The 25,960-nt window shown below is 44.1% G+C and overlaps 2 long non-coding RNA genes across 6 annotated transcripts in view; one reads left to right on the forward strand and one right to left on the reverse strand.

Annotated features, from left to right (window-relative positions):
- The window catches only part of LOC140256151 (uncharacterized), an 82,047-nt gene extending 59,120 nt beyond the window's left edge, over positions 1-22,927 (forward strand). For 2 of the 3 annotated variants that reach the window (XR_011904650.1, XR_011904651.1), the window contains 5 exons: positions 9,433-9,558; positions 11,156-11,275; positions 11,511-11,625; positions 12,183-12,297; positions 15,253-16,924. This is a non-coding gene — a long non-coding RNA (uncharacterized lncRNA). Of the gene's footprint in view, positions 1-9,432; positions 9,559-11,155; positions 11,276-11,510; positions 11,626-12,182; positions 12,298-15,252; positions 16,925-22,650 lie in introns of those variants that run through there. The other variant, XR_011904652.1, reaches the window with a different exon arrangement.
- LOC140256149 (uncharacterized) overlaps positions 1-25,083 on the reverse strand; it is a 36,873-nt gene extending 11,790 nt beyond the window's left edge. For all 3 annotated transcript variants that reach the window (XR_011904648.1, XR_011904649.1, XR_011904647.1), the window contains exon 1: positions 23,048-25,083. This is a non-coding gene — a long non-coding RNA (uncharacterized lncRNA). The remainder of the gene's footprint in view (positions 1-23,047) is intronic.
- Positions 25,084-25,960: the final 877 nt, after the last annotated feature.

Genomic DNA, 25,960 nt, shown 5'->3' on the forward strand with positions numbered 1-25,960 from the left:
CTGGGGATCAGTAGGGAAAGCAAGCACAGCTGTGTTTCTTAGTATATTCTAATGGGAAAATTATAATTTCCATGCTGCTGCTCCCTTATTTTCAACACATTTGTAGGTATTTCTCTCATATTGGGATCCAGCAGCTCAGAATGCTTGAAAAGTGTGAGTCTGGTTTTTTTTTTTTCACTAAAGGAACACATTCTCACTTAGTTTCGATTGCCCTTCAGCTTTTATTTACTCATCTTCATACAAAAATGGTATAACCATGCTGCCAAAATGACTTTATTATGTACTTGGGAACTTATGGCATACAGACCAAAGCCAACTCTCAACAGATCACAGGTATGTGTAAAACTTGGCTGTCTTAGTGATGCTTCACAGCCTGGGCCATATTTTGCCTTATAACAAATCTTTAATGTAGGGAACTGCTTTTGCAAAGAGCTGAAACTCAGATGGCCAAAGGTGTCCAAGTTCATTCTAGAAATGCTTGGCACAGCAGGGTGGTGAACCAGCATCTTCTAGGCCCTGCAAAATTCAGCCTCCTCTTCCAATACAGCTTTTCCCCCCAGACGCAGTGTCCTTCTCTTCAATCCTTCATAATGCCAACAACAGACACCCTTACATGGCTTAAACTTTTAAACCATCCACCATATTGCAACACTCAACAGGAAAATAGCAGGGCTGTTGTGTTTACTCTGAGCATTTCCTCACCTGTGGTATTACATTTTGAAACGCTGGATTTCCTCTTTGAGGAGCAGATTTGCTCGACTTGCTCTTTATCACATAATAGAACTCATAGAGGAGCTTTTTTTTTTTTTTACCTCTCCCAAGATGTAGCAGAAGACTGAAGAGCTAAAAACAGCTTTTTCAAAGACCTGAATTAACACTGACAGAGCCTATTTCATCTGGACGTACTGCTGGGATCCTAACGTGAACCATAGCCAAATATCTGAGAGCTTGTGGGGAGTATTTATGAAATCTTTTTGGAACATCAGCCATCTCTGAAATAAGTACAATTAGTGCTTGATCCCCTCCTGTTTAACTGTGGTACCAAGTTTTATCGCTTTGACCAAAACCATAACCATCTGATTCAAATGTGTCTACTCCTCTCTTAGCTGCCTGTTATCTAATACCAGCTCAGTAGTTGCTAGCTGCTCATCCAGGCTTTTGCTAGGTATTTCCAAATACCTTTTAAAGCACAAGATTTGTTTCCAAACGATTAGCAACAACTCTGCAACTTTTTGTTTGCTTAATTTTTACTTTTTATTTTTTTTACTCATTAAATCAGCAATTTCATCATCGGTGCAATGCCAATCAGAGCAATATGTCTGCTTCAGGAATACCATTGGCTCAGTGATGTGTAGGCCTGCATTGCCTTTCCTAGAGGCTTATATTTCTTTTCTTTAACACAGCATTCTGTTTGTCCTGTGCATGCCACAGCTGCATATTGAAGCAGCACAGCAAAGGCTTTGGGGATTTCCCAACAATAAAGTTAAAATCTCTTTCCTGGTTAGTATTCAGCAGCACTATACCATTTAGCAGACATTTTCCCTTCTCCCATTTTTTCAATAGGATGCATTTATCAACATGGAGTAGCAATCAGCATGTATTTGCTTGTGTATTTATTTAAGTCAGCTGCGTGCTTCCTCATTATTTGCAATTCTTCCTCCAAAAGTCTTTGCTTTCTGTTTCTTCTTCATGGAAACTCCAGCTATAGTATATTCTGCAATGCTCTGAATGGAGAGTACGGCCTGCCTAAGAAGGGCCAAAAAATGACTACTTTTATTTGTTGGAGAGCCTTTTTCAAGAGGTCAAAGGCTTCAGGCTTCAGAACTGACAGTTTATATATTTCACCAAAACTAAGATTCTCCATCCTGTGAAAGAGATATTTACTCTTGAAGCAGTTGGGTCAAAAAGAGAATAAGTTCCAGCTGGTTCCATTGCCTGTGGTTTTACTGTCAGAACTGGGGTCTTGAATGGTCAGTCATAGGACTATGTGGAGTGAGAGCAAAGGCTGCTTGAGAAAGGACTGTAACAATTTCTTTGCTTCTCAGGGACAAGATTTCACTTCCATCAATGATACAGTGTGTTGTTCTCTCCTATAGTAATGTTTCTCCAGGGTTCTTCTTTCTCCTTTCTTACTGAATGTTACTGTTCTTACTGAATCTTACTGTTACTAATGTTTCTCCTTTCTTACTGAAGTCAGTGATTACATTTCCTCCCAAAGCAAGCTTGTGAGTTTCTACATGGTATTGTGGCAAGGTTTCAAAAGCTCTGGGGCACAGTGGCTGGCAGTGTTAGCCCCCAAGCAACGAATCCTAAAGGCAGGAGCCAAATCCCTATGACCCTTCACAAACCATGCATCAAACCCTGCAATGCCTTGGCTGTCCCACAAGCAATTGGGGTGGGAAATAGAGGTGAAGGTCCAACTTGGCCATCTTCCAGAAAATATGCCTTTCTAACTCTCCAGACAGACCAGTTATGAAGGCTTCCCAGAGATAGGAACTGAAGGGAAGAGGGGTACAGACAGATTCTATGAGAATATCCTAAAATTCAGATTCAGTTTGGAGAAAAAGAAGAAAGCTGAAAATTTTACAACAAGCTGCCATGTGACAAAATCATTCCTGAAAAAGAGTGAAGAATCTTGAAGACTTTCCTTTCCAAATCAAAACTCCTATAGTCTTTGATTGAGAACAGGGACAATCCTCCAGTCCCAGTAAAATACATTACTTCTATCAATACTCTTAATAATTACTATTAATCTTTCTCTTACAAAGCTTGGAATGCCTGAAGACCCAGTCCATGTAGGCATTTGTTTATATTTATGAATGTTGTATAATGTAAATTATGTATATAATGTAAATCCTTCCCAGGCAAATGAATTGCTGCAACAATCAGCCCATATCAGACTTGCTTATGTCAACCTTGGCAGTGTTCTGTCCTTGTACTTGAGGACATTCCAAGACAACAGAGCTCCTGAGTTTGCCCAAAAGGATTAGGAGAGCTGATGGAGTAAAAAAGAAATCTCCAAAAAGCTGAGATTTACTGCACTGGTGTATAGAAAGGAAAGTAAACAAACATGGCTTCATTACACAGCTCACTACACTCAGCAACTGATATGTAGCCCCTATTCCCTGGCCACATACAAATCTCATCACTGATTTCTGTCCAGGAAAGACAATAAAATAAGAATGTACGTTGCCAAAGTGAAGTTTTAAGAGTGATAACTTTAAATTTCTTATTAGGGATAAGGTAAGATTTATGGATGATATACTGATTTATAAATATATTTAGACAGTAAGTATTTTTGGCTTTAGGCTGGAATCAGAAAGCTTGGTGTAAAGAAAGAATTTATTTTTTTAAAGGTTTTGTGGAACATAAAATAAATCCAACTTATACTTTCCAAGAGCCCTCTGGCTGTATAAAAGATGATGCCAGTGACAGTGGGGAAAAAAATTTGCTTATATCTACAATGCTCCATTATTTTCTCATTAACTTGAGTTTTAAAGGAAATCATATTAGTGCCTCCAGAGGATAAGCTATATAAACAAGAGCTACAAATTTATCTGTGCATTAAAATGAATGCTATGGTAACCAGTTTGATTGCTTTGGAGGCGATTTAAAAACCCAAAGGGTGTATTATCTTAAGGTAATCTCACCCTTGGGTCTCTATATATATTATATCTCATACCTCTAATCCTGTGGGATGATGCCTAGCTAATAATACCTCCTCTGACTCTGTCTTGTCTGTTCTACCTCAACTGAAATGTGCTTCCTTCAACTTTAAAGAACATGTTGGTTGAGAAATCTTATTTCCATCACTGTGAGTCGTTAGTTTATTTTTGGAGAAGGTGAAGAGATGTATTTCTTTGGGGATTAGAAAATGTTTATTTAGCAAGAGCTTAGTGTAGCGCATGAGTCTTGCTAGAGCATCACTTGAGGCATTGCATATGGAAGGGGCCAATTTTATATTGGTGGTGGACAATCAATGCCATGTATTAGTGCCTTTCCTGCTGGTTTTTCCAGTCTTAACACAGGATGTGCAAACAGTTGTAGATCATCCTGATGCCATTTCTCCTTTGCCCACATCTTGAATGTCCCACGTCTTGCCAAGGTCCCTCCCAGCTCAGTTCCTTCTTTTCAAGTCCCATGAATGTGAATTTATTGGAGAGACTAGGCTTGTTTTAGACTACATCAATAATTTTCTGGTCTTCACAGAAATCTTCTCCCATTGAAATGTGTGTATCTGCTGAGGGATTCTCTGTGGATTGACCTGTAGATGGCTGTGGTGGACCAGGGTATGAATACAGGCACTGCACACCATGTTAATGCAGTTGTGGAGACTGGATCCAATTATTTGCATTGCAGTTATGTACTTGCTGAAGGGCTTACATCCAGTTGTCTGTGAAACAATGATTTTGGAAGATGAAGGTGTTTTCCATTATTCAGGCCCAAGGCTTTCAGGAGCCTACTGCCTCTTTGAAGAACCCCACGTCTTATGCAAGTTGGAAGAAATCAGCACATCAGTGCATTTGCTTCATGCCTTCAATTAGTCAGGGAAGTGGGAACAGCTGGCTTTCCAGTAGTGTGTTTTTTTTTGTTTTTTTTTTTACTCAAATCACAGCTCTCCTTATACTCTCTTATATTCTCTATTGCAACACTATTATTTGCTATTAGTCATTTTGCTACATGAACTGCAACACGCTGACACTGTAGAGTGATTTACAGATGGAGACAGTGATACCTTATTAAGAGAAAATGACTTAGCTTCTGAATGCCTAAGTCAGCTCCTAAGGGCTGGCAAAGACTCCTCAAGGTCACAGTCAGCTTTGTACAGCACTTATATACTGCTCCTGGTGTGAATTGCCTCTGAACATGCCTTCACCTGTCAGCTCCACTGAGATATTTTTGAATGTCATAAACTCCTACATCTTAAGGCCAGGTGTTGAAAGAATCCCTATTATTATCGCTACACTGTCAGCAACAATATCAACAGTTAATAAGTGATGATAGGGGTATAAATGCCTAGTTCCTGTGTACAGCTTGTCATTTGCAGTCAGATCTAACACAGCTAAAGGAGAATCTGTGGGGGGGGGGGGGGAGGAGAAAACCCAAACATGTCTTCTGAGGAATGTCTCTGCAAAATGGCATCCATGTTTAATTCTGCTTAATCTTTTCTAACTTCAATGTGCTCTGTTCATTTAAAACAAACAAACAAAAAACCAAAACCAAAAAGCAGGACCCAGTGAGCACGTACAAGTGTAATAAGGACTAGTTAAATTCCAGCTGGGCAGACTCAAGGAGCTAAGCTCCAGCTGCTCAGGAGCTCTAACACTGACTTACAGAGCAGAGGGCAATTCAAAATAAGTACTATATATACACATGGCTGAACACCCTTATCACATTATTTGTATGGCATGTCCTTGTATTTTGATTTATGGTTCTTTCTAGGTTGCAGAGGTCTGTTAAATACCTTTGGCAGGAAATCTTTCTCTTATGCATACTGTGCATGTTTTGCCTCTTACAACATACTAAACAGCCCATGTTTGTGAAATATTGATACTGTACCAGGAATGTAAGTACAGGGGGAACAGACAGAATATTACATGATGTAGTGAGGTAACCCCACGTTTCAGTGAGATGTCTGGATAAATACTTCTGTAGAAATCCTGCGGCTTGCTGTACATGAAGTCGATCTCAGGTGTTTTCATGCTCGCTGTGGTTACCTTTCCCAGTTTTCAGTTTCTGAGCATAAGCTGATAGCAAAGCTTCTACAAATTATTTAAGTGAGAGGTTCTGCTCTGTTTCTAAATGGGGAATGTGATTCCGTGTTGCTGTAATTCAAAGGGGCAGGGAGAGCCAGCCTTCCCTGCTTCACGTTGATCTCTTTGCAGCATTCACTGGCCAAGTTTTCAGCAATTTTTCCAATCAATCATTCCTTTCAGCTGGGAGGCCACATGGCACTGGGTTTTGCCACATCAGATGATTCCATCACCTTGCATAAAATGAACATACATGAGCATGTCTTTGGGTTTTTGTAACTCAACATTGCCTCCACTTGACTGTGCGTAAATTAGCAAGCAAAGCACAAAGCTGGAGAAGATGCTACTTCTGCCCTCTGTGAACAACAGGCAACAGCTAGGTGCAGGCCTCCCAGCCCCCAAACTGTGCTTAATTCTACCTCTCCAGTTTCATTTTTTCTCTGTGGATAAAGGTGAGAGCCCACTGTATCCTGCAGCCCAGGCTTTGTGCTTTGTGTTGCATCAACTTCATATTATCAGCTCTTTTCCTTTGACTGAAGTCAAATATCAAACTGAAAATGAGTCCTTCATCTATTAGAGCATGAGTCAGTGAGAAAGAAAACCTTTGCAGTTCTTAGGAAATAATTGGGTAATGCTAGAGCAGGACCTCCTAAGAAAACCGTGGTAACAGGCTTTCAAGGCAGAAAAGGGGAAATTGTTTCATTGGAGCCTTTAAACAGTTGTATCTGCAGCCTCCAGGTGAACAAACAGCACGTGGGCAGCAAGGAATAACAGGAATTTCTTCATCTGTATTGCTCCTGTCCCAAGCTCTACAATTTTGCATATGATTTTGAGCATTTCAAACTTTGAAGTTATTTTTATCCTCTAGGAAGTAGCTTCCACATAAAGAGTGGTTGCTAATGTATTATAAACTAGGATTAGCTTAATTAGGGACTTCACAAGAAAGTAATGACTATTTAAGCCCTGAAAACAAGCTAATTATTTTCTATCACAATTGTTACTAACGCTGTCCTCGGTTCTCTTTAGGTGAATGTTCAAAAATCTGTATGGCTAATTAACAGATATCCTCCAATCACTTTACTGACTTTTTTTCATAATACACTAAAATTTGTCTACTATGCAACACTTCCTATGTATATACATTGTTACTCAAGTTAATTGATAGCATGATTCAGTGCTTTCTCTGGGATTACGTCACCATCAAAGTCATTTTTAGAGTAGCAGGGGATACAACAGTGCGTTTACCCAGCTGAATATCCCATTATTTGTGCCATATATTTTCCTAATTAATTTTTTAATTTCCCTTCACACAATCCATTCAGAAACGTGAAATAAATCCAGGTGTACATGAAGGTCTGAAAGGGCGTTATCTTCCCAGTGGTCCTTATCCTGCAATTCCACTGCACAGCACTGCTCTTGGAACTTACGTTCTATGTCAGATGTTGGGAGGGCAAGGCCCATAAAATCTATGTGCTTAATATAATGCAGAGTAATGTCATCTTATGGCAGCTTTCTGTAATTGATGTATTTAAAAGCATAGGGAGTATCTCACATTTAATTCTAACTATACCTTTCCCCTTTCTGTGTATGTTAGTTGCCTTTTCTTTAAAATCATTTCATTTGTTTTCTGCTCTTACTTTTCCTATTCAGTGTTCTTCATTGTTACGCTGCCTCACTTTATCTGTTCTTTTCATTCCTTCAATAGCTTTATTGTGCATTCATATACATCTTGTATTCTGAGATCTCACTGATGTATTTACAATTAATGGCTCAGTTCATCCTGACACACAAACTCTTACAAAGCGATGATAAGAGGTTCCTGATGAGACAGCTGATTTCCATAAAAGAGCACTGGACCTGGGGCAGAAGTAGAACTCAGTTCTACTTCTATCAGGCACACTGACTCTGGTTCATCCTAAATTTCCCATGATGTTAGTTGATCCAAATCCCTGCAGCCCCATGTTCAAAACAAAGGATATTGTGATTCATGTAGAGGGATATGGCATGAAAGTATATAATGTCAATAAAATGTACATACATCTATCTTAAATGGAACAATGCAGGCATAAGCATTCTGTGCCAACCAAATGGCTGACAGAAGATGATTATGCCATTATTAAGCATCTAAGCAGCTTCTGCTGCAAGGTACCATCAATTCAAAACCATTAAGCTTCATTAGAGTGCTGGTGCTTTTAAAAGAGCCCCTCTGAATGTCCCAGATGAAGGCCCCTTCAATAAGGACTGATAGCCTTGCAGCTCGGCTGCATACCCGCTCGGGCTTTTATTCCATCTTGAATTTCCCAGGGTGTCATCTTATCTAATCACTGCTTGGCAATGCCGGCTCCAGAAGAAATCTCCCATAGAAAATGAGTTCATGAGTCTGTCTCCTGCTTGAAAATGCTGATGAATAGCAGCACATCGCAGCACCAGTCAGCTCGCTGGGAAAGGCAGAAGGCTCTGAAAGAGCAGAAATCTGTCTCTTAGCTTAATTTTGTGTCAGGGCTTCTTTGGGTCTCACCTGTTCCAAGCCCTTGAATGGATATTAAGGGGGAAGTCACAAAGAATTTGTTTTTTCTTCACAGAGCAACAGCCAATCAGCAGTTACACCTGTGTGCAAGTGGCTGCCTGACAGTCCAAGCTTCTCCTTCTGCCATTCCCATGCCATTGCCATTTATTGCTGTCATAATTTGATGCTTATTAATTTGGTGTTCAATATCTTGATCATAAAACAAATCCCAGCCTGCATTTACGATCAGCTTAATCATCACCTTCCTATAAGCTGAGCTCTGCATGCGGGACAGCCCTGGCAGCCCACCTTGGCTCCAGCCCCTTCTCACCTGCCTCAGGCTAATGAAACAATTAGGTTTTTTTTGGTATCTCTTATTGACATTGTGATCCCAAGAGCATGGTTTGAGTTAAATATTTGCTTATTATAATTGCACGTTCCACATGCTAGAAGCAATTTCTGTGTTATATTACTGGTACAACACTCTGCACTGTGGAACTCTCCCTAATAAGGAATCAAACTCAATCAGACTAGAGCTATTCATGTGAATGACTAACATTGCTTGATATCATCTGTAATGCAATAAGCGCAGTGTTTGCTACAGTGCTGTTACATCAGGGATAAGCATAACCTATCTGTTATCCATCACATCAATCACAGAAATGTTGTGACCAGATTTAATTACATCTTAGGGTTTTTCCAAATTACAGCTTAAAAAAAAGCCTGTTCAAATGTCTTTTTTTTTACGAAGCTGTGAATGTCACCAACAAAGTTTGCTCACGCTGCTTCATTGCCTTCCTATCACAAGCAGCAGTAATGCTGGCTGCAGAACACCTCTCAAAGCAACACTATGCGTTATGGATGGTATTGCACCACTTTTCCAAAAAAAAGGAATTTATAAAAATAAAAGCATTTCCAAGTCAAATACATGAAACTTTTCCTCATGGGAAGTTTTTCATAAATGCAGCTTTGGGGGAATGCCCATAATTGTTCCATTACATATTCTTACGCTTGGAAAACTGATTTCTGAATCTGAAAATAAATCAGTCTGTGCTTTTTTTCAGCAGCAAGGATAGGCAGAAAATACATTTGCTTTTGACGACTGGAATAACTTTTGCACATAAGTAACTTCTAGGTCTCTAAAGTTCACTGAGAATGGCCTTTACCTTAAAGCACGACTGCAGCCCAGCCGAGGGGACAATGTGACACACAAAGGAGGTGACCCTGCAGCGCGACAGATCTGAATGCACAGAGTACAGATGGAGCATCTCCGAGGGATGTGGTCTGAGGAATCACAAGGTGAGCCAGAGAGGGCCGCTCTCAGCCGTGGAGTAATGTAAAGAGAGCACACTGCAGACTTATGGGAGGGGGAGAAAGATGAGAAAAGAGAAAGTGAAAGCAGGTCATGTCCTCTGGCCCCAGAGGAGGAGTAGGAATAGCCTGGGTAGTATTGAGAGCACCTGAAGAAAGGACATGGAACTCACTGTATGAAGGAGTTACTTTAAAGGAAATTCTTTCTTCTCATCAGCAGAAAAGCTCTGTGTGTGCAGCCACCCCAGGGATCTGAGGTAGACTGTGTGAGATGGATGGGGCTGGTGGTCCCGGGCAGCTCCATCTCCAGGTGTCAGGAGGGGGCCGTGCCCTGCCCCAGCCCACTGAGCTCCTCAGGGTGCTCTGACAGCACAAAGGAGATTTCAGTGGTAATAACAAGAGTTACGGCAGTATCAGCCCAACAGCAGGTTGGGTATTAGGAAACGTTTCTTCTCTAAAAGAGCGGTAATGCAGTGGCACAGAATAATGGGGTCACCATCCCTGGGGGTGCTCCAGAACGATGGGAATGTGGCACTGAGGGACGTGGGCAGAAGGCATGGTGGGGTGGGCTGGGGTTGTGCTTGGGGGTCTGAGAGGTCCTTCCCAACCTTCATGATTCTGTGATTCTATGACCTAGAAGCCATATATAGGACTGATCATGGGAAGTGTCTGGGGGGTTATGAGTTAATGCCAGTATGTCTGAAACATTCAAAGAACTTACCAGAAGGTTTCTAACTTGTTTCATGAAAGGCTTTCTAACTAGTCAGTGTTTCTTCCTTGAGACACTGTGACTCCATCTAAACTGATTTTCAGACAGAATGTATTGATCCTATTTCTATTTCTTTATTGAGTTCTCTTAGGTGCATTCTAAACAGAAATATATATATATATAAATATAAATTTGCTGTCTCCTGTTTCTACTGACAGCGTATAAGAGTTAAAATCCAGTTGCTTTGCTGAACTGTGTCTTGCTAGATCTGCAGTAACTCTCCCCTCCCTCTTTCAAATAACCACAGTTTGGCTGATGATCTTCCAAGTCAGTGAGGATAATCCCACAGCAGATTTTGTGATTCTCACACAAAATATTAAGGTTTCTTCTTAAATCTTCAAATAAAATTATACCCAAAGTCATGGACGTTTTAAGAAGTTTTAAAAGCGATTGAAAAACAACCCAGCTATTGACAACCAACAGGATTCACGCTATGTTTGCTTACAGTTTTGCTTTATGTGTATGTAGACCTTAAAACTCATTTATTCACATTAGTGACACGAATAACCAAGGGCACGATTTATAATGATTTGTCATCCAGGATTAGATTTTAAAAAGTTTAATTACTTTTTCATTAACCACAGTTAATGATGGCCTTGTTAACCATCCTAAGGTGCTGCCATGAGCTATTAGCTATATTAAGGGCCAGTTGCGAGAAAATTACTACTTTCATAATCCCTAGGATGAATTAGAATGCTTTCCTTCTTTGAGAAAACAATATTAAGGTATTTAGATGTATTAAATTCTACCCAGAAGACAGGCTTTGAGGAAAACCGATCATGTAATAAAAATACTTAACTTTTGCACCAATCACAGGATCTAACTCACTGAAGATTATTCTGAAGAATCATGGAATGGCTTGGGTTGGAAGGGACATCAAGGATCATGAAGTTCCACCCCCCAGGCAGTCTGTTCCAGGACCTCACCACTCTCTCGGTAAAGAACCTTTCTCTGATATCCAACCTTAATCTTCCCTCCTTCAACTTAAAATGGTTTCCTCTTTTCCTGCTGTTCTCTACCCTTCCAAAGAGTTGAAGAAATTGGTCTTGTGAAAGGAGTGATCTACAGAGGGTAACTGCGTGGAGGAACTTTAAAATAGAAGGAAATAGGAATTATTGTTATTATTATTATTATTATTTTTCCTAAAAAAATATTTCTTTCTCATTTCCAGAAAGGAAGATAAGCATTAAAGATAAAATCAAGATATTCAGAAGTAACTGTCTAGACACAGAGTGCCACAAGATGTCTATTTTGGATGAGTGGGATGGACAGGACTATTGAAATCGGTAAGAAATGGGACTGCTCAGTAACTCTGCACCCTCAAGCTTTGTAGCTGTGGATGTTAATGGGAATTTGGAAACTTAACTTTTAGCCCATTTTGTTAAATTTTGGCAACCCTGCACATAGCATTGGGGTTGAAATGAGATGATTGTTGTGGTCCTTTTTAATCCAGGCGATTCTATGATGAACAAACTGAAAATGTATAACTGCTATGTAAAAATGAAAGTATTGTTTCATTAGAAAAAAGAATTAATTCATTCTCATTCTAAACTGCAACACAATTTCAACATCCGTCCAAAGTATGTGTGGGAAAAGCCATTTTCCATGGATTGAAATGTTTTCATTTCGCTTCCTTCTGTTTTCTTTTTAATACCATCATAACACATATAATGCAACTGTAATCTGTTAGGAACTCAAACTGAAAGTTGTTTCAAAAAGTAAATGTTAAAAAATATTAAAAATCCTTTTTTTTTTTTTTTTTTTTTTTTTTTTACTCGAATGAAATTGTAGTGAAGTTAATGCAAACTTGACATAACACCAAGCACTTCTATTCAAATTTCAGGGGAAATTCCAAGCAAAGCATGTTGGATAACAGGCACACGAACAACAACCTTGGGAAGAGCAACTGTGAGTGTGGGGAACCTTTTAACATGGAAGAGAACTGTGGAAAAATGAAGGTAGGTAGCAAAAACTGGATGCATGGGGTGGCCTTCCCATTGATAGGAATTTCTCAGCATAAGGATGCCCTAGATGCATGCTGGCAGCTCAGTCCAACACACAACCTACCGAGGTGTGTACCGCAGGACATTTCCCCGTCCAAGTCTTTTCTGGAAGGGCAGTATTTCACTGAGAAAGAGAACATGCACTTTGCAAGTGCAAAGAGAAGCATAAGACCCTCTAAATGTCTGGCCCCAGGCAATCTGTTTCCTTTCACAGGGCTGCTCTTGAAGCAGGTCTGCAAGGACTTATCTCTTCCATCTGCACCACAGAGACAAGGGCACCGTTCTCACCCCAGTTCCATACAGACATCCCAGAACTGCAGACAGCTGCCATAGCTCCATAGCAGAATATTTCTGCATGTCTCAGCAAGCTTCCCAAATGTGCAGCCACACACAACCATGTGCAGGTGGCTCTACCTTCACTTTGATTTCTTTTATCTGATAAAATCAATATATATGTTTGATCGATATAAGAACAAATATTTGAGCGTAGGGAATACATGGTTTGCTCCTTATAGTGTTTCAGTGCATGATTACTTTTCTGTTCATGTCACTGTGCTGAAGACAAAGCATGGAAGGAGCAGAAGCAAAGGTGCACTGTTACCACAGCCCTGCTTCACCATCTCTGGGGTGACATGACAGCTTTAATCATGCTCCTTTCAGGCTGTGCTTTGGCAGTAGAGGTATTGATAAGACTATGCAATAGGAGAGCAGTCTCAGTGATCTGTCTTATGAAAATTATAGGCTTTTGTTCCTCCTGTTAGCAATAGTAGGTGTCTGTCTATCATTCGCTAATCAGTCCTTGCTGGATACTAGAGTGGAAAGAAGGAAGGCACAGATTTCACAGCTAGGCAGAAATGTGGGGAAAGAAGTGTAGCTGCAGCCTTCTGGGTACACTGAGTGCTCTCACAGAGATGGGAGGTGAATGTAGGGCAGACAGTCTGCAAAAGCCACGGATCTCAGCCCTGCAGGTACCTTCCAGGTTACTTTTTCCTTATTTCCTCCTATTTGTGCAAACCACAGCTTATATAACCCAGTGTGAGGTACTTACACTGCAGAACAGCGAATCCCACATCTCCAAAAAGCAAACAAACAAACAAACAAACAAAAAAACCCAACAAACAGGGATTTGGCTTCTCAAAAAAGAAATTGCTCAGGTTCTGATGAGAATAAATTCCAGCTGGTTCCAATGGAGTAGGGTGTCCTCTAATGTAGCTGGGCTGAAGCCTCACTTCTACCCCAGTTCAGGGAAGATAAGGACACTGCACTAAGCCCTTGCAATTACTAGAGTGCACAGATGTTGGACACAAACTAGTACAATATCCTTAGGGAGTAAAATTGTAATTTTATGACCTATAAACCACAGAAAAAAAGCAAAATTGGAGCCAATCACAGATGAAGATGCTGGAGTGCCCTGCTAAGCCCCCCGCTTAATGTGCTGCATGCATATTCTGAACCAGTGGACTAAATTTAGCATCCCTACCAAAATGACAGCAATGAGACTGGGAATGTGTCCCCCGGTGCTGGTACCAGAACATTTGGCACCATCATGCTCACACAACCCACTGGTTGTTCTGCCCAGGGCTCATGATGAGAATAGGGCACGGTGTGCTGTGTCCAGCACTTCCCAGACCATGTCAGGTTGTGAAGGATGGGAGGAAAAACCCCTGCAGCATCACTAGCACTGCCTTGGGAATTTGTCATGGTGACGCTGCTAGTACTGAGAGTCCTGCACTGTAATGATTGGTTTACAATAAAAATTACTCTGAATGCTGGATCAGAAAAAGGATGGTTCAGTCCATCAAACCACTGACAGTTGCAAATTAGGTTGCCCATCCCTAGGCAATGGGGAATATAATTGGCTTTGTCCATTGCTGGTTTTATTTTTATCTCTTCTGTTAAAGTCAGACTCGTTCTTTGCTCACACTGGTGCAAGCAGAGAAAAAGCCATTGGTGCAGAAAGACTCTTTCACTCCTAACGCTGAGAATAAATGGGGCAAGTTAGCCCATTTTTCTAAAATTAGTCAAGGAGTCTTTGGGAAACTGCCTTCTCTGGAAGCAAGGTTACCTTAGTGGAAGGAAAAAAGAAAGAACAAATGGAGAATTTATCACAGGGGCTGCTAGGAGGAGCCTTACACTGAGCCAACCCTTCTTCCACCAGTGGTCCATGCTCTGGTTTGGTCCCCAGGGTTATATGGGAGGCAGAAATCTTTTCGAATCCTGCATGGTTCACATTCACTTTAAAACCTGCTATAGTTTGGTGAACACAGGATAGAAATACACACATCTAATACCTTTCTTCCTTCACCGGGGCTGATCATTTTGATATTGTCATTTGTAAAGCAAATTTCTTGCAGTATGATGTCTTCTATCACTGTACATAGAATATATATGTTCTATGGTAACCTAAGATGAGGTTCTGAAATAGTGTTGGACTGAGACATCATGGGCTTTCTAGGCTTTCCTGGGAGCCTGTGAGCAACCTGAAACTAATGGTGTGCCCAAATGGTCGGAGTGTGCTGCTCTTGTTGCCAGAAGCACCAGTGCTGCAATGGAAGCAGTCTCTATTCATGCTGATGGACAGCTGTCAGACAGTCAGCTGTATCCTTCCAATTCACTGATGTTAGTATTCAGCTGTCCATAAACTCCAAATCTCTCTCTCTCTTCCTCCTTGTGCAAAGAATAGAAGACTATGCCCTTCCCTGGATATCAGGATATTCTTAACACATTCCCCTGACATTGTAGGGTGTGGTGAGACTCAGAAAAGGAGAAAACCCACTGAAAAATAAGTTAATATGGTTGATTAAGGAGAAGTGGGGAACAAAGTCTGTCATCTTAACTCATCTGCCACCTTAACCTGGAGAATTTGCTGCTCTCCTCACTTGACTTTCTCTTTTTCTCATCTAACTTTAGTGCAATTTAGCAGTCACCTGTGTACCTGGGAAATCTGCTTGGTGCTAAAGGTTTGCCTGAGTCCTGGTTCTGTGGGGATAAATAAGGACATGTGTTGGACAAGAACAGCAGGAGGCAGCCAGATCTGCACTCAGCTAACCCTCATCCCACCCAGTACACAAGAAACGTATCTGTGAAGAACTACTTGTAAAATGGTGTTCATCAGCAAAGGTCAGTAATTAAGGGGAAGGACTGGAGACCTATAAGGATTTATTGTGCCCCCGCTCCTGTCCTGTTTGCTCCACCTTTGCATGTGTGCATGGATGGCAGGGAGGATGCTTCAGCTCTGCAACATCCAAGAGCTTCAACCAGAAGCTCCAAGCAAATGACAGGAGGGAGAAAAGTCCAGAGAGAGGGATGCAGTGATGATGGAGGCTGTCTGATAAGTAGCGAAGGTTTAGTTGTTTATTATAGCACTATGATTATCGTTACGACTATTATTAATGTCGCTGCTGTGGTTACGATCTTTGTAATTAGGATGGGATCCTGGAGGTGCCGCGGCTGCGCGGTCGGAGTGCGCCCCCTGGGGGACCCGCACTGCCATCGCCGTGCGGAGTGGGGACGCGCCCGGTAACCCCTAGCTGGTTCCCCCAGGTGTCCTCATTCAAAGCGCTTTCATTGATATCCCGGCTTTATTCTCTTGGAAAGAAGGCGAATAGATAAAACAGCTAAGCCTGGTAGACAAATAAAATGAAGAAATAAAAAGGGGGCACTCAGTGCAGGGGCATTGTGCATCCACCGTGCCCCGGCTGTGTTGGGGAACCCAGAGCATCAGTGTCCCACAAAGCTGGCTAAGCAGTTTGCCCTGAAACATGTCAACCCATCATAGAATGATAGGAGACAAAACGTTAATTGTTACTATAGAAATCAATGCATGCTTTAGTAAAGTCCTCTTTCCCTACACCTGGGCTGCACTGTACAGGACTTTACTCTTTTGAAGAGCTCCATCACGAGATTTGAAACATCTCCCTTCTGCTCTAAATTGCAAAATGAAAATCAAAGCAAATCCTTTTACCTTTCTCTTTAATTGAATGCAGCTGCCTCCTTCTACACTGCCGCACAGTCACTTAGAGATATGCAAAGAGCGGGGGAAAAAATGTTGCCATCTCCATCTGCACTGCACACCAGAAACTCAACATATGCGCGCTTGTAGGTTTTCAGCAGTTTTGCTGTTGTGCTGCTGCATGTTTTGACCCAGTGAAATGCTATTTCTCAGTTGTAATAAAAATATAAGACCTGTCTGGTCAGGGGTAATCCTGAAGTGTCAGCAATGCAGCCCAGCAGCAAAATTGTTCTAGCAGGGAGACACCACAGCCTTGTCCATCCCATGTTGGGCCTGGGAAAACCCTAGTTTGGGAGCCATAACAGCTCTGCAAGGCTGGCCCCAAACTGCTTCAAGATGATCAGATTCCCCCCAACAAGAACAACCTCTTCAATGGCCCAGATTAACATTCCACCCTGAGCAGTGTAACTTAAGGATGTAATAGCACCACTTTTAAAAATCCAACAAGCAAGAAGGCAAAGAGAAGGTTTTGTGCTGAGATGCAAACAGAATCCCTGGGCTGGAGGCTCCCCTGGCTTGGCAGAATGGGATGCGCCCTTACCGCTAATTGGGTGATAATCTGGGGCCTTCTGTAGTGAGATCCCAAAGGTTGGATCTTCTTTATAGCTCATTCTGGGGGGGAAAAAAGATCCCACAAAACATGAAAACCACCTGTTCAAACTAATAACTTGGCAATGTCATGAATTCATCACGTGCTGCTGGACTTGGAGTATAAAGAGAGACAAACAGAGCTGCCTTAGCATACGTTGGTCACCAGCCTGAAACTTTCTGTCTATAATTCTATGTTTGCACAGTATCCGACACAGAGGGAATCCTTGGCAGTCCCACAGTGTAAATTATTATTATTAATCCTTATGGGAGATAACTTCTGCAGGTACTGTGACCTTTGTGGGGAAGTGCAGCAGCTTGCTGGGTGCAGAACACACTTGCTGTGAAACTATGTTCAGTGTGTGTTGTTTTTTCCTCTAAGAGAGTTAACACAGTAGAACATAATTAGCCTTGTATTTTCATGGGCTTGTAGTGTACTTAGCAGGATGTATTAATGTCACCTTGGTCACAGCACTTGCAGTGGTACTCGGGGCTGTCCCCCTACTCAGCATGGAGGGGAAGACAGCTCAGATGGCACTGCTATGAGAACGCATTTGGTCTATAACAGCTTGATTGCTGCTGAGCACCCAGAGGACAGGTGTGACACATATTTATGGGCCTGATTTTAAACCTGTATGCTTTCATTTCATTTCTGATTCCCTTCCATGTTTTAAGTTGACGGTCCCGTAGTGGTGTTCTGGCCATAAACCTTTCCCAGTGGGATGTGCAGCTCATTATGTGGTGCGCAGGCACTGTGAGCCCCACAAGCTGATGAACTACACACAAATTATTCATTGGATTTTAAGCCTAGTTAAATCAACAGCTAAAAGGAAGCTCCTCGCCCTCTTTGAAACTGCTGCTGTTTAAAGCTACAAAAGTGGCTGGGAGATTCTGAGTAGTATGGTTAAGGATTTTACATTATGGCACAGTTCTGCCCTTCTTATTAAGCTAAGGTTTGTCTCTATAGTCAGGAATAACAATTCTCAGCACTGTTTGTAGGTGTTATCATCATAAAATTCCAGCTTTGGGATGGTGACCATCTGAGAAGATGCTGCTGGTGCCTCAGTCACCAACTGGAGATAGATGGATGGAGCAGAAAAACAGAAAACAAATGGAAAATCAAATCCCTACACAGAGTAACCTTGATAGGACAAGGGGGGATGGTATTAAACTGAGACAGGTGGTTTAAGTTGTATGTTAGGAGGAAGTTTTTCACCCAGAGGGTGGAGACGCACTGGAACAGGTTGCCCAAGGAGGTCGTGGATGCCCCATCCCTGGAAGCATTCAAGGCCTGGCTGGATGTGGGTCTGAGCAGCCTGGTGTGGTGATTGGTGACCCTGCACATAGCAGGGGGTTGAAACTGGATGAGCATTGTGGTCTTTTTCAACCCAGGTCATTCTATGATTCTATGAAATGTTAAAGAGAGATAAAACCATTCGAGGATGTAGGTATGAATGTGTTTCTTTTGTGTACTCATACAAAAATATATAAATAGCCTATCCCATGCACTGACACTCCTGGCACCACCACCTCTCTGCAAATTTCTTATGCCAGTGGCTCTGCCACCCCAACAACAGCACTGGCTTTCCTTGCCATCAGAAACCTTTTTCCTAATATTGGAAATGAAGCTTTCTAGGTCCAAATTAAGACCAATTTCTTGTACTCCCTCTGATGCTGCTCATACAGAACAAAGTATTCTCTTTATTTTTCATACATAATTCAGAAGTATCATCATGCTCTTCCACTCTTGTGTTTGGAACATTCCTAATTTGCTTCTTCCTCACAGGTCAGGCTTTCTTGACCTGTGATCCTTCTTGTACATCTACATTTAACGACTGTCTGGAAGTAGTGATCAAAAAGGTTGGTTCCCTGCTCCTTGAGAAAGAGATACAGTGTTAGATAAAAGGTTAAATGGAGAAGACCTATTGTGGTGTGAATGTGGTAAATGTGAAAAGATGATGTTTACCTAATTTTCTTTTCTCTTGTACAACCTAATACTTCTTTAATTAGGATGGGAAGGCCGGACAATGTCCCCCCAGCAGTCAGCTTGGAGCCAAGGGCTGAGCTGCACTCAGGCTACTTCTGCTGGTTCCGACTCTCTCAATTTAATAGCATCAGTGTGATAAAAATAATATCTTAAGAGCATGCTAATGTGTTAATGCATCCTGTGCTAGAAGCCCAAGTATTATGGCTCTTGGTTTTACACATTAGAAAAGGTCCAAACATCTCATCAGGCTCTTTTGACACCTCTAGACTTACATTAGAGCACAGCTTCCATTACATCTAACTGAAACCAAAGCGAGTCAGCTCCTCTTGGACTTCATAGCAGAGCCCAGCAAGGATGAAAGATCACCTCTTATTAACAGCAAGGGGTTAGTAGAAGACTTGTCAGCAGCAGCAAAAAGGAGGGAGAGCGAAGCGTGCAGGAGCAGAGCAGACATCCTCACCATCCCCTCCACGACTGTTGAACCGCTTCCTCTTAGAGATTAAGATGACGACCCGTCCTGCTGTCTCCGAGCTGGGAGATAAGGTCTATCTCTGCATCCCAACTGTCCTCGCTGGGGAACTGCAAGGAGCAGTGCTGACAGGAGCGCAGCAAGGGATGAGATGGGGAGAGCAGTGAGCAGCAAATGGAAAATTCTGGCACTGCGAGGCTGAGCGAGAGTGTTGCTGCTGACATCACTAAAAGTAGGATCAAACCTGATCTAAAAAGCAATTTGGAATATGAGCTTTTCTTTCCAAATGAGCGGTAAGTGCCTTCCTTCACACGGAATCCGGTGCAGTAATAGTAGCTTCTATTACACTTTAAATTGATTGGCTTTATGGCCCAGAACTGGGGAATTGCCCTAGCCTGATCTCGGCGGGCTCATGTTTCTAATTCTGGCAACTCTAAATCCGGATGCCCTGAAAATCCGTGCTGTTGCTTACAGTGTGTGCTGTTATCTCCATTTTCATGTGTCCGGGCAAAATAAAGGAGCTGGGATGCACAGAAGATTGGTCAAAAGGTGAAAAGGAAACCACGAAAGCAAACTAGAGAGTGCAAAAGGGAAAGTTTACACACAGAGTGCATCCATGTAAAAATAATCCCAAATGGTTCTTCTGGAATACATAGAATCAGAGAATGGCTTGGGTTAGAAGGAACCTCAGTGATCATCCAGTTCCAACCCTACATTATGGGCTGGTGGTCAACTGTTAGATCAGGCTGTGCAGGGTCCCAAGCAGCCTGGCCATGAATGTCTCTTTAGTATTTGCATTATCCAAGATTTTCTTATGGAAATGTGGTAGCATCCCTGTGTCCTTTCATCGGGGTCTTAAAGACATGGAAGGAGAGATGCAGACACCACGCTTCTGAGTCCGCATCGGTCTTTTGCATGGCCAGTGTGCAGCCTCATTTAGGACATCAGAACCTGTATTTGTGCCACCAGGTTAAAAAATAACCCCATTGAAAAGAAAAGCTTAACAATATGCAGCACATCGACATGACGGAAAGAGTAGCTGATGGGCTGCAGAGTGACTTGGAGGAGCTCCCACCCTGTGCTGGAGCAGAGCTCATAACTCTGGCTCACACAGAGGACGTGCCCTGGGGGAATTATTCTACCTTTGATCCGCACATGAAATCCTGGCTGCTGTCAGAGGAGCCGTGCATGCCTAACCACGGCTGTACATCATCCTAATAAAGGCCAAAGAGAAGCTCATATATAAATGGAGTGCGAAGTTTTTTGACACTGGCTCTAATAAATATCAGCACGCTTGGAAAAAAAAATAATGTGGGCTTACGTGTCTGAGGTGGGAAAACAGCTATAGCTGTGCCTGATTGACTGGAAAGAAATATTTAGGGCCGTTGAATCATTAGATAAAAACTGATCTTGAAATGTCAGGATGTGGTGAGGATAACAGAACTGTCAATTTCATCCATAAAAATCTCCCTTTTCTTTTGCCCACTTTTCTCTTTTATTTTTAATAACAATCCGTTGGAAATACTGCACTCGTGGCTTGCTGGTATTTGCTGTTCTATTTTAATACTATCCAGTAGTTCTTTCATCCTTTCCTTTTAATATTTACTCATAGAATCGAATGCTGGGCAAAATTTATCTGCTGAAAAAAAAAAAATTCCCAAGAGTGAAAACCAATTACACGTACGTTGTTAGCAAGGGCACAGCTGGGGCTTCTGTCCAACCCAGGTGTCCCTCCATTGAGCTTACAGCAGCCCAGGACTTTGGCACTAGGTGTATAATGTGAATGTTTTGCTCCGTGCAGCGTTTCTTAACTTTGTGTAAAGGTGATGCGCTGTATGCATTGGTTACACTAGGTATGGCCTTGGAAACGTCAACTGCTATTCCGCAGGATAATACATAGCTGGTAATGAGGTGGCTAATAGCAAAAACTGTGGCTGGGAGCGGCAGTTCAACATAAGAGGCTCTCCAGCCTGAAGGATTCCAGCTGGAAAAGACCAGTTTAAAATTCTCACATATCCTTCGCATTCAACAACTGCTTCTTCAGCTCAAATCATCCATCCTGGCTATTCCTATACGGCATGTCAGGTTTCTTTGTGGAGAAAAGAAAGCCAGCCTTCAGCTGAGCAGCTCATCACGGGCTGAGGGTGACCTGGGGCCTTCTGCAGCCCCCCTTGTATTGGGGACAGAGACAGAGCTTTGGCTGAGCCCAACCCCACAGCAGGTAGTGAAACCTTGTGCTGACAATGGGGTACAGGACAGCTGTGGATGTGCCACCACCTCTCTGGCCATGGAGCTGAGCCGCTGGCATGATAGAGGGCATGGCTCCCCCAAAAAACTGGGACAATGTGATGCAGATTTCAATGGAACTGTCACCTTCCAAACAAGGTCTGCAGGGAAATCCCACTGATTATTTTCTTTCTCTGTCTCTCTGTTTGATAAATGAACTAAGTAGGAGAGGGGGAAGAAGAGAAGCTAAGCCTCATAAGCCGCTCCACTGACTGTTGTAGGTCTCCATTCTGATTTCCCACTGTCAACGTTTTCAAAGACACTAACACTGCTCGATTTAAACAACACATAATACACAAAACCAAGAACTTCATTTGACAGGTTATCTTAAAAAAAAAAAAAAAAAAAAAAAGAAGAAGAAAGAAAAGAGGGATCTCAGTTTTAACTACATTCATCTTAACACACCAGATGCATGTAAATCTCATGGGGACAAAAGCGGGGTCACCACACATGGGGCACGGAGCTGCCACAGGGCTTGAAGGCAGGAGTGCAGCCACAGCCCAGGCCCTGCCAGCATGAAATCCTTGCAACACATAAATCCAGAAACTCCCAGCTTTAGCAAAATACAGAGAGCCAGAAAGCAGCTCCCATCTGTAATAATTACAACATAGTTTCCCTTGTCGTTGCTCTATTTATTGCTTTTGCCCTTACCATGCGCTGCTCTAGGCAGAAGAGACTATTAACCATCAGAATATTTCTTTGTGGACAGGCAGAGCTTTGGTGGAAAACTCCCTTTCTCTCAAACATCACCACTTCTATTAGAGTAGGAACGAGTTGGTTTACACTGCAGACTGAATGAGGCATTAAATGACTGCGTTGCAATGACTGCAGTGGGGGGAATGGTCGCCTCTGGTGGAATTGGAAAGCTGTAATGACACCTTCATAAAGGCACAATAACTGTTCAAGTATCCTTGTCTAATTTGTCACAAAACTTGTCCAGGACTTTTCTCTTTTTATTTTTTTCAGAGGGGGAAAAGGTGAATTTCAGGAATTATGGCCGAGGCTTCACAGAGGCAGACAGGAGGGCACCTGCCAGCCTCGCTCCCAAATCTTCACCATCAGCTCCACGATAGCTTTTTGTAAGGAAATAGCTCGCTTGCCAATAATAATAATAATTTTTAATAACCGAGTGACGTCCCATTCTCAGTTACATCAGTGCCATAGTGCCATACCCTGAGCCAGAGCTCCTGCCAATCACTCTCCCCCTCCTCCCCCCCAACCAGCAGAGCGGAGGCAAAGGCTGGGAGCTGACGGGTGGAGGGGGGCGGGGGGGCGAGGGGCAGCGTGCGGCGAGCAATGGCTTGGGGTCATGTCTGGGTTTGCCCGGAGGGACATCGGAGGTCACAGGCACCGGGGGACATACCTGACATACATAGCGTTTCCAGCACGGCCAGTTCACACCTCCTCCCTCTGCACGCCCGCAGGTGACAGCAGAGGAGGTGATAGCCCCCCCTTCCTCCGGAAGCCGAGCGCCAGACGGGGGCGGTGGGAGCGGAGTCGGAACGCGGAGAGGCACCCCCGGCCCCTCTACCCCAGTTTCTCCGGCCAAAGCTCCCAAATTCGGAGGCAGCCGTTCTGCCGGGGGGAAAGGACGGGCGCCGCTCGGGGGCGTTGGGGAAAGTTGCGCTCCTGGGAAGCGGCCGTGCAAGGTCAGGGCGGGCGGTGCAGCCCCTCCGATCCCCGAAAGCGGGGGGTGAAGAGGTCGCTTCTTACAGCCGGCTGAGAAGGACCAAATCGGCAGCGATTTGCCCTTTTTCCCCGCCCCGTTCCCCCCTCTTTTTCTTTCTTTCTTTTTTTTTTTTTTTTAAAGGGGAGCCAGGTGCACGCTGCCTGCCGGTACCCCACGTCGCTCGCGCCTCACCCAAACGAATGATGCAGCACTTTAATTAGGAGGGAGCGCCGCGTCCATATTGCACCGGCGAAGGAGAGCGGCGGAGCCTGGCAAACATGGTGCCCGGCCGCGGGCGCGGAAGCTGCGCCCCTGCCCGCGGAGAGCGCGGCGGGGCGGCGGGAGGACCCCTGGGCGCTCCTCGCTGCCTTTGCAGCTCCACCCGACAACTTCGCGATGCCGAACCGCGGGTGCAGTTAAGTGTTCTCCCGGCCGAGCACTGGGGGAGTTTGGGTTCGAGGGATGGGCTCAGGGTACGCGGAGCTGCGTGCACGTCTGGCATGGGCGTGCGCGGGTGCGGGAAGTAGGGATGCGCGGGGCAGCGGGGATAAGGGAGGCTCCGGGGACAGAAGGGACATTAGGGATACAGGGGACATCGGGTGCCGTGTCCCTGACCTGACCTATCTAGGAGAGGACCCGCGGGTGCCACCCAGGAGAGGCACATCCCGCGTTTCCTTCCGCGTATCGCACGACTTTCAGCTCCGGGTGGATCCGCGCAAGCCTCTCGCTGCGCTCCGCTCCCCTCCGCGGATCCTCCGCGGGCCGCTCCCCCCCGCCCCGCAGCCCCGTTACCTGCCTGCGGCTCCCCGGGGCTGCCAGGTGCCGGCCCCTTCGCCTCCGCGCAAACTCCGCGCATGGGAACGCGTCCCGTCTTGAGCCGAGAGGAAGGATGCGAGAAGTGCGTGTTCTCCGCCGCCAGGTTTTGGGCTTTGCTTCCTCGGAGGGAGGGAGGCTGCTGGGTCCTGGAGAAGCTGCGGGGCCGGACGCAGCGGGACGGGCAGCAGCGCGGGGAGCAGCGGGCGGTGCGCGGAGAGCGGAGCGGGGCGGAGCGGCCGAGCCGGGACAGCTCCGCATTCCTCGGCGCATTCCCGCAGTCAGGACATCTCTGATTTCCGTCAGAGTTGGATTTTTATTTTTATTATTATTTAAAAGAGAAGGGGTTGCCAATTGTGACCCATCCCGGCGGCTTTTTCCTCTCTGATTCTTCTTGCTCTTTTTTATTTTTTTTTCCTCCCCCATCTGCTCATTTCCCACTTCCTCTCCGCCAACCAGCCCCCTCCTTCCCTCTTAAAAAAAAAAAAAAAAAAAGGCAGAAAGGAAAGAGGGAAAAAAAAAAATGTATAGTCAGGGCTTCCCAAATGCGCGCCCCCGACCTGGTGCCAAGCGCGCCCCCTCCATTTGTTCCCCTTCTTGAAGCTCATTTTCATGACGTGGAAAAGCCTGATCCAGGGCAGCGCCGCGCACACACACGCACACACACACACACACACGCACACACACGCACTGCACACACCGCACACACCCGGGAAGGAGCGCACCCGACACCGCCGCGCCCCGGCGCTCCCGCTCCGCGCTGCCCGGTGAAGGCGGCGGCTGAAGCCTGCAGCAGCCCCTCCGCTCCCTCCTCCATTGAGTGTGCCAAACAGCAGCTCTGCATCCTAAAGAAGATCATTGAGGGGCTCATTGCATTCCCAGCACGTCGCAGGCTCGATTCTTTTTTTTTTTTTTTTTCCCCTTTTTTTTTTTTTTTTTTTTTTTTTTTTTTCCCTTTTGCCTCAGCTTCAGCAGGAGTGGAGAGAGGGAGAGAGGCAGAGGGAGAGGCTGAGGGAACAGCAAGCTTTAAACTCGGGCTTTTTTTCCTCCCCTTTCCTCCCCCCCCCCCTATTTTTTTCTGTAACGATGTGCTAAAATCTCTCCTGCAGACCGGTAAGTACGGCTTTCTGGATCCTTTTGTTTCCGCGTAGGTTCAGAGACACCCCCCTCTCCCCAAAAGGAGATATAATAACCCTCTTTATTTATTATTATTTTATTACAGAAGAGAAAGAACTTAAGTGGCTAATATTTTGCAAAGGAGACAGAGAGACCAATACTGCAATACAGCTCTCATCTCTCTCCCTTCTCCCCAATTAGATGCTGGCTTTAATTGCAGAGGGTATTTCTCTTTTCATGATTCCAACCATCTCTTTCCCACAGGGGAGGGTTTCATTTGCAAGTTGATCCGAAGGATTTCTTCTCCTTTGGCATTTCTCTCCCCTAAACGCATCTTTCTGCTCTTAAGTTTGGGGACAGGGATGGGGAGGGGGGGGGGAAGGAAGGGGGTGCAAAACGTTCCAGTTCTCACGCGTGGAAGGCAAAAAGGACCTTGTCTGTTGGGAGATTAAGACTAAAAGCAATGATCGCTCCGAATAATTCCAATGGGATTTCAGGGAATCGAGGAAGGCTGCATCACCGTTGCTATTCTCACCGCCCTTAGCATTGCTCTGTGCCCATACATTTAAAATATCGGGTGGAAGGATGGGGGAAACCGTATGTTGAAGGAGCTGCATCTCATTAGTACAGTATTATTTTCATCTGATTGGAGAAGAACGGTGCCTTCATTCGGAAGCG

The sequence above is a fragment of the Excalfactoria chinensis genome, chromosome 9 (genome assembly GCF_039878825.1).
Source record: "Excalfactoria chinensis isolate bCotChi1 chromosome 9, bCotChi1.hap2, whole genome shotgun sequence".
NCBI lineage: Eukaryota > Metazoa > Chordata > Aves > Galliformes > Phasianidae > Excalfactoria > Excalfactoria chinensis.